At 42.8% G+C, this 8,940-nt stretch overlaps 1 long non-coding RNA gene across 1 annotated transcript in view; it reads left to right on the forward strand.

The window, feature by feature from the left end:
* The first annotated feature begins 631 nt into the window (after positions 1-631).
* The window catches only part of LOC136834554 (uncharacterized), a 65,062-nt gene continuing 56,753 nt past the window's right edge, over positions 632-8,940 (forward strand). Inside the window, exon 1 of the long non-coding RNA XR_010851853.1 lies at positions 632-764. This is a non-coding gene — a long non-coding RNA (uncharacterized lncRNA). The remainder of the gene's footprint in view (positions 765-8,940) is intronic.

An 8,940-nucleotide genomic window follows, 5' to 3' on the forward strand; every position in this document is an offset into this window, starting at 1 on the left:
GAATACATGTGGATCATTTTTACATGATCCCGCCCCCGGACTCGCAATCTCCTGAGCAATGATTGACTACACATGTAATTGGGCTAATGTATACAAAAAGGAAAAACTCTGCTGGGGAACAAGTTTATCCGTATGCATCATCACTGGCTCTGGCTTTACTGTCACTACTGCTCTCAAAAGCATCATTGGAGCGAATCCTTTCGAGAGTGAGCTAGAGCACTCAAAAATGCGCAATCGCTTTCACGTACGGTCTGTGGAAGCAATTCTTCAAATCTCGTATGGACTGATTTTAGAAAGTAATAAAACGTGCGATACCTTCGGGCCAACCGAAGATATGATGAAGAATTTCAACACCAAAGATGAAACTTGGAGAGAGATACAAGAAGATGACTGACTTGGTGGTGCCAGATCTAAACAATTCTTCTTACAAGTAACAGCAACAATTTCATTTTCAAGGTATCAGTAATCTTACTTTCATTTCGGGTTATTTTTTCTATATAGAATACTGTTTGATCCTATACTTAAGCTTCGTATAATTTGTCGAAAATATTTGTGGAAATTCAATTCAGTTTGTGGGGAAAAAAAGAGCGTTTGTAGGAATTTTACTTTTTTGAGATGGCAACACTGCGTGTTGAACCGTCCAGACGGTCCTTCGTACTGTTTGTTCTCTAAAGTTCGGTGATTCTTCTGTTGTGAATTCAAAGCCTAGTTCCATTACCCTCAAGCCTTTCGGGATGCCTAGGAAGCGAGAACGAAGTGCTTCGGTGAGTATTGAAAACGAAGGCAGGTAGCTTCTAAGTATAAACCAATCCGTATAGGGTAACTTTTCTGTGAAAGATTGGACCATCCCAGGCAAGTCAGAGCCTTGGCGCCATTATTGTGGTTAGGCCAAATTGCTCTGCATGAGCCCAAGAGAAGGTGATCTTTTACTTCATTAAATAGGCAATATCCCCTGGCTTTGGACCTTGTATGCTCTACATGCTAGCAGCTTTGTAGTACTAGTAGGCTATCCAAGCCTACCCTAGGCTATTGGTTTATTTTTTTTCAGGTGGCTTTAGCCTAACATTTTGAATTCTTGATTTCGTCTCGTAAGTTGTGGGCGTTCATTTAACATTTTAATTTTCTTTGTAAGCTGATTGGCTCAGAGATCGTAATTTTTACCCACGGACGTAAAGACCATCTCCTTTGGAGGCTGTCTTTGCGATTGGCAAGTTAGGCTACCCTCGGATAAAACTGAAGGCTACGTGGCTACCGCGGCCAGGTTCCTGCCGGCCGGCGACTGCAATAACGGCAATCCAGTTTTTACGTCCATCCCCTATGGGCTGGTATTAAACACGCCTCCCATTTTGCACTTAAACTGAAATTTGCAGAACTAGGGGCCCACAGTAGTCTTTTTCAGTTTTACCATGCCTTCACCATGAACGATAGGTTTGTTTTTAATCAGTTTTCTCTCTGAGCCACGGCGTCCACAGACGGTACCTGGCAGTAATGATCTTCCTTATATCAATATGAAATCGTAAATGCCCGATGTAGGTGTGTTCAGCTTTCTTAACTCGTGATTACCTCTGTTTAAATTTTTACACCATTGTCATTGTCAGCAGCAGAAGCTGCCTCCTTAGCTTTTGACTAATTCAAAATATGGAGTCTCTATTAGTCTTTGGATTTCACTTGCCAAAGACAAGGCTCATTCTTATAGATTGCAATGAAATCTTGAAGAGAGCCTATTCATGAATGATAATGCTTCTTTCAGTCTTATTATCCTATGGAAAAATTGTAAATACTTAAACAGACATACTGATTAACCAAATGCTCCTGCCAAATTTTAGTATAAATGTGTTTATACATTGAAAGAAGATATTAAGTATGTTCTAATGAATTAGGAAATTAGTGGCGGTAAGTCCTATCGGTCTAGAAAAACAACTTGAATATTTGTACCTACAGAAAAAAACAAAGTCATTCATGTTGTTGTCTCTGTCGTATCACCTATTTTACTGAGCTCCTGTTCGTTCGCTTGTGTGCTGCGCAGTCTCAAATTGTCATGGGGAAAGCACACCTTCCGAATGACATCACGAAAAAAACTCCACCCAAAAAGTGACATCATTAGACAATATCCAGTCGTAAATAAGCATGTTTCAATTTTCTCTGAAACAAAAGAAAGCACAGTGTTTTCAGCCAATGACAAATATTTTACGTTACCAAGTCGTTAATTTTTCAGCAAATACACCTATTTTCTCCAGTTAAGCGGTACTTGCACTAGCGCCATGAGTGAATTAGCAGGGCCGTCTACAAGCTCCGATTTTGTTCCCCAGGAAAGTTTCCCCACAGTGTGTGAAAATTGTTTCGTGAATTATAGAGATTTCACAAACTATTGGTATGGGCATATGGAAAGGCTCGTAACATTTGCCCAAAATCACGGTTTAATCAAGAGTGAACACATTTGCCCGACATATAAGGAAGAGTGCCGTCTTGACTTCAACAAAAAAGCCTTTCGGTGCGATAAAACGTATGTAGTGTCCAAAAAAAGAGAGAAAAAAGTGTAATTTTTATGTCTCAATATTTAAAAACACATGGTTCTCCAAGTCTCACGTGGATATTGAAACTAATTTAACATTTTGCTTTAATTTTTGTATCTGATTGGTTTTCTTATAAGTTTGCTAGTTTTGAGTTTCATCTCAGCGATCCCACCATCAATGATTGGGCTTCATTTTGTAAGGAAGTAATAGTAAATTGGGTATTTAGACGGTCTCATAAAATTGGAGGGTAGGGTAAAATGGTGGAAATTGATGAATCAAAATTTGGTAAGGAAGTTAATGTGGGCATTTGGGGGCATTTGTAGGGAAACTAGGGAGTTCTTTATGGTTCCTGTTGAACAACAAAACTCTGAGGTTTTGCTTGTCATTACACAGTACATCGAACCAGGAACAACAATCATTTCTGATTGCTGGAAAGCATACGATTGCCTGGCAAGCGAGGGCTACAAACATTTACAGGTCAATCACAGTGTAAATTTTGTTGATCCACAAACTCGTGCCCATACCAATACCATAGAGAGACGGTGGAGAGATGTCAAGAATTTGGTCCCAAAATATGGCCGACGCAAAAAACATTTTGTTGGATATTTAGCCGTTGCATATTTTAAATTGCACATTCAAGACCCCTTACGAAGGTTTCACGCCTTTGTGAAAACTGCTGCTGAACTCTATCCTCCACTGTAAGGTAAGCTATTTCCTGTATTTTGATTATCGTGTGAAATATGCTGGAGTATTATCTCTCAGTTAGCCTAATGGCTGCTCAAATTTTTCGGAATTGTCATGAAGTGTGCAGGGAAGGTAGTGCCCTTAAGGGGGGATCGCAGGGGGTCGAAGCCCCCCCTGCTAGGCTTAGGTAGGGGTGCGGCGCCCTAGGTTAGGTTAGGTGGTTGTTTGGTTAGGTAGTGCCCTGGAAATCACTTTTCTCCTGCTCCCCCCCCCCCCACCCAAAAACCCCGGTTCCTACTGGGGTCCCCCAAGATTGTTAGATGGGAAAAAGGGTGTAATTGCTTGATGCCACCAATATTAATGATCAGTTTCAGCATAATCAATAAAAAATACATCGGAAAAATATATATTCTCCTGCAAACAAGAGACGGAGCTCTCCTTTAGATTTACCAAATCTGCTACCTCATAACTGACTAGAACACATTATCCTAGGATGTAAAGAGAACTTGTCTTTAAAGTTGCAACCCCACACTAACCTTGAGGTGTGCTTGTGCATATGTTTTGGTGCAGGCATATCAATTGAGGTGAACTGTTTGCTCAGGTCAGATCATGTCAAGATTAGCGAACCCAACATCTCCATGTCAAGAACAGCGAACCCAGTGATCCCCGTGTTAAGAATGTCCAACTCCAATTCCACATGAGGGCTAGTACTAAATGCGATGAAACAGTGATTCATCTACACTTTTACTGTTTAGTACTAGCCCCTGGGTGGTGAGATGTATTTTGCCTTGTTTAGTACTAGGCCCTGGGCAATCAAATGTCTGGGACCGAAGTGTTCGTGTCTAGAACAGCGAACCCGATTATTCCCATGTAAAGAATAATGAACCCAATAATCTTCTTGTAAAGAATAACAAATCCTGCTGCAAGTGGGTTTGCTAATCTTGACATGATCCCTCAGGTCTCCTGCACTATTAGAAAAAACTCTGAAGGTTGTCTGCAAAGGTCTCTGTGCAGGTAGACATGCACAGGTTTGCTTGAACGTTAGTGGTGGCCTTCAAGGGATCAAGTTCAGGAAGACTTATCGTGAAGAACTTTTCTTTGGCTGTCACCATGCAAGTTCTGTCGGTATTTCTAAGTAATAGATACACGGCAGGTATTTAGCAAAAAATGGCAGTTTCTTATAGTACTTTGGTTGCTTATTTACAATTTAAAGTTATTTTTGGGGGTTCGGCTGTAATTAACCTGTGAAATCCATCCAACAAGGGGTTTCCATACGCGACCTTCACAAGACAGAGCACGGCTACGTCTGTTTCGAATGGTTCATATCCCGTCCGGCAATTGTAATACCTTGGAAACTGGTTTTTTCTACACTTTTAGGGCTTCTGACACTAGCGGTGCATTTGTTTGTTGCCGGTCAAATGGAGTGTCCCTTCGCCGTATTTAGTTCTGGCCCGTGGGGGCTGGTACCCATACGTTAACAAGTTAGTGCACTTGCCGGACAGGATATGAACCGTTCAAAACAGACGTAGCCGTGCTCTGTCTTGTGAAGATCGCGTATGGAAACCCCTTGTTGGATGGACTTCAGGGGTTAATTACAGTCGACCCCCCAAAAATAACTTTAAATTGTAAATAAGCAGCCAAAATACTATAAGAAACTGCCATTTCTCGCTAAATATCTGCCGTGTATCTATTACTTAGATCTACCGATGTGATTGTCAGGGATACTCAACAAAATTAGTTTCATGTAAGTTGCATGAGGGATAGACATAGCTGCTGTACAATACATTATAAGTTTTTCACATAAGATTATGATTGCCCTTCACCACATATCTTAATTACATATGGAAATTACATTTAAACCAATCACATTAACACCCTGGGCCAAAACCCTCAATCCTCAAATTTCATTAGTAATAACACTACTCAACCCAAATTCTTTACACAGTTAAATAACAACAAAACTTAACAGGTGAATGTTAACTGTTTAGTCTATTGTGTCAATAAACAGTAGGCCAGTGGTATATGCTTAACAGTGAAATATTTCGTAGTTCAGGCATCTCTGGCTGTTTACAGCTTGCAGTGGTGCTACTGCAGCACTCAAGCCACTATGCTGGGCATCACACATTGGACTAGACTAGTTACCAATAAGGAAACATCACACTTACAATTTGAAATGACACTTTACATTTAAATTTTGAAAAGAAGCATTACACTGTACTTGCAGTTTAATTTTCATGATGTTTGTAACAGAAACACCACCAATTATGAGATTACAACCTTGATATTAATAAAACTCCTTTTACTTAATGTGTAAAGTAGACCAGGTGGGTTAGTCAACCAGGACACACAATTCTCAAAATAATTCTCATAATACAGTTCCCTTAACAAGGATCTTCTAGTCCAAAAACAGAGTAGCAACTGACTTCCCTGCCCCTAACGCCATCCATTGTCTAGAGTATAAATATTTCCCTCACAGCCTTGTTGTGCTCTCTTTATTGCTAAGTTGAACTTGTTTTTCTTATGAGAAATGGTTTCAGTTTGAGAGGTGTGAAGGGTGTTCTTATGTTTTAATAATGTGTGCCTCGAATCTGTCTATGGTTCATTTTGTTAGCAAAGGAGTACTGTAGTCGGAGATACTTTAAGCCCCTTCCCCCATGTATCCTACAATTCAGAGGACCACAGTGGAAAAGCTGGTTTTTTGGGTTGGAGGAAAAATGTAAAATGAGTGAAATACTAGCATGTAGTGTTTAACTTGACCTAACCAAGGAAGTTAGGTCCTTCCCTCAGTAGGGGCACGGCCCCTGCCCCCTCCCCCCCAACATAACCCAGCCACGTAAGGGGTTGGGTCATTACCTAATTGGTGTCCCCACTACCTAACCTCACCTAAGAAGCCACGTCCTTACCTAGCTGGGGAGGCTTTACCCCCTTGACCCCCCATCTAACCTAGGACACTATACATACTAAATGGGGCTGCAACTTAACCTAACTGGAAAATCACTTGCACAATCAATCAAACGGCATTAATGTTTTGTCGGACCTGTGCATATTTATAGCCTACACTTGAGAATTCAGGTCATCGTACAAACTTGAAGAAAGTCCATAGTTTCATGCAACGAAGCAAGTCCATAGTTCTGTGCAACAAAGCAAGTCCATAGTTTTGTGTAATGAAGCAAGTCCATGGTGTCATGCAGCGACACTCAAAAGGAATATTGTTTAATCTTGTTTTGAATTTAATTCTTGGTCAGTTTAAACTTATTGCTTTTATAATTGCAAAAGTTGTTGATATATATAAGCAAAGAAATTCAAATTAAAGTTTATTCGCATTTGATAAATTCCCCTTATGGGAAATCTATCAAATGTGAACACAGTAAACTGACACATAACCCCCTTATGTGGGGTTATGTGCCATCAGTGCACCTCATGTGTTGCACTATAGGCATTACTCACTGGTCTTTGCGGCATCCCTTTGACCCCCCAGCTGCAACCCCGTTCATTGCTTTTACCATACCTCTATTCATTTTCTTTTTCTTCCATCATACTTTCCACACACTAGTAACAAATTTTTTTACAGTTTCAGTGCTGAATGATCTCATAGGTGCTAGCATTTGGCTTTTGGCATAATGCTGATATTCCAATTCCATATGGTAAATTGTACAGTCATCCTGACCATTTTCATAGTGTTTTCAGTTTGTAACCACATTATCACGGATGATCCCTCTATTACCTCCAACAATCACGGGGGAGTTCTTTGTCATGTTTACCTTTTACCATTCTTCTAGACTGTTTGCATCCTGACAATGCTTGAATAAATTTGAAGGTGCTTGGTATGGAGCTTGTGACATGTTTTCCTGTGGATTTTTCTAATACTTTGTGATTTATTTAGCATAAAGTATAGGAAGGGCCATTTATCTTTAAAACTAGACCCAGCCTACTAATTCACTACCAGTATGAATGAAACATTCAGAGTGCACTAAAACATAGCAAAATATTTTCATTCTCAGGAGTCAGTTATGATTTACAACAGAAATTTGACAAATAACCAAATGCTCGGTAAACCTTCTAATAATTAGAATCTGAACTTCAGACGTAGGTTGTCATGGGGATGTTAGAATACGTCTTTGTATTTCACACGTATTTCTCCAAACCCAGCCCAGATATCCCACTGTGGGCCCCACAATTGTGTGATAAAAAGGAGTTCCGTTATCTTTGGGTCCAGTATCATAGGTTATAGCATTTTGCCTTTGGCCTAATGGTACTTATTTTCCAATTCCATTTGGTAAATTTTTTTGTCATCCTGCCCATTTTCTTAATGTTAAGTTTGTTGTTTAAGTTTTTACCATATCTGGATGATCCCTTTATTACCTCCGACTATTAACCATGTGGTGGTTCTTCCCCTTGCTTACCCTTTACCATTCACCGCCCCCATCACAATCACCTCTTCATCCTCTGTCATCATCACCACCACCACCATCTCCATCGCAACCACCTCCTCCTCCTCCAGCTTACCACTACCACCACCTCCTCCAGCTCACCACCTTGATCTCCTCTTCCTCCCCCTCACCACTACCACCACCTTGATCTCCTCTTCCTCCCCCCACCACCTCCCCACCACAACTCCTCCTCCCCCCACCACAACTCCTCCTCCTCCTCCTCCCCAACCTCCTCCTCCTCCTCCCTTCCCCTTCCCCTCCTCCTCCCCTCCATCACAACCACCTCTTCATCCTCCATCATCACCACCTCCATTGCAACCACCTCCTCCTCTTCCAGCTTACCACTACCACCTCCTCCTCCAGCTCACCACTACCACCTCCTCCTCCTCCAGCTCACCACTGCCACCTCCTCCTCTTCCTCCCCCCACCTCCTCCACCACAGCTCCTCCTCCTCCTCCATCACAACCACCTCTTTATCCTCTGTCATCACCACCACCTCCTCCAGCTTACCACAACCACCACCTCCTCCAGCTTACCACTACCACCACCTCCTCCAGCTCACCACTACCACCTCCTCCTCCAGCTCACCACCACCTCCTCCTCCTCCTCCTCCTCCTCCTCCATCACAACCACCTCTTCGTCCTCTGTCATCACCACCTCCTCCTCCAGCTTACCACTACCACCTCCTCCTCCAGCTTACCACTACCACCTCCTCCTCCAGCTTACCATTACCACCTCCTCTCCCTCCAGCTCACCACTACCACCTCCTCTCCCTCCAGCTCACCACTACCACCTCCTCATCCTGCTCCTCCTCCCCACCATCTCCTCCACCATAACTCCTCCTCCTACTCCGTCATCACCACCACCACCTCCTCCAGCTCACCACTACCACCTCCTCATCCTCCTCCACCACAACTCCTCCTCCTCCTCCTACTACTACTACTACTCCTCCATTACAACCACCTCTTCATCCTCCTCCAGCTTACCACCACAACTCCTCCTCCCCCACCACAACTCCTCCTCCTCTTCCTCCATCACAACCACCTCTTCATCCTCCGTCATCACCACCTCCATCGCAACCACCTCCTCCTCCTCCAGCTCACCACTACCACCTCCTCCTCCAGCTCACCATTACCACCTCCTCGTCCTCCTCTTCCTCCCACCCACCACCTCCTCCTCCCACCCACCACCTCCTCCACCACAACTCCTCCTCCTCCATCACAACTACCTCTTCATCCTCCATCATCACCACCACTACCTCCACTGCAACCACCACCACCTCCTCCAGCTTACCACTACCACCTCCTCCTCCT

Source organism: Macrobrachium rosenbergii, chromosome 54 (assembly GCF_040412425.1).
Source record: "Macrobrachium rosenbergii isolate ZJJX-2024 chromosome 54, ASM4041242v1, whole genome shotgun sequence".
In the NCBI taxonomy this organism is placed as follows: Eukaryota; Metazoa; Arthropoda; class Malacostraca; order Decapoda; family Palaemonidae; genus Macrobrachium; species Macrobrachium rosenbergii.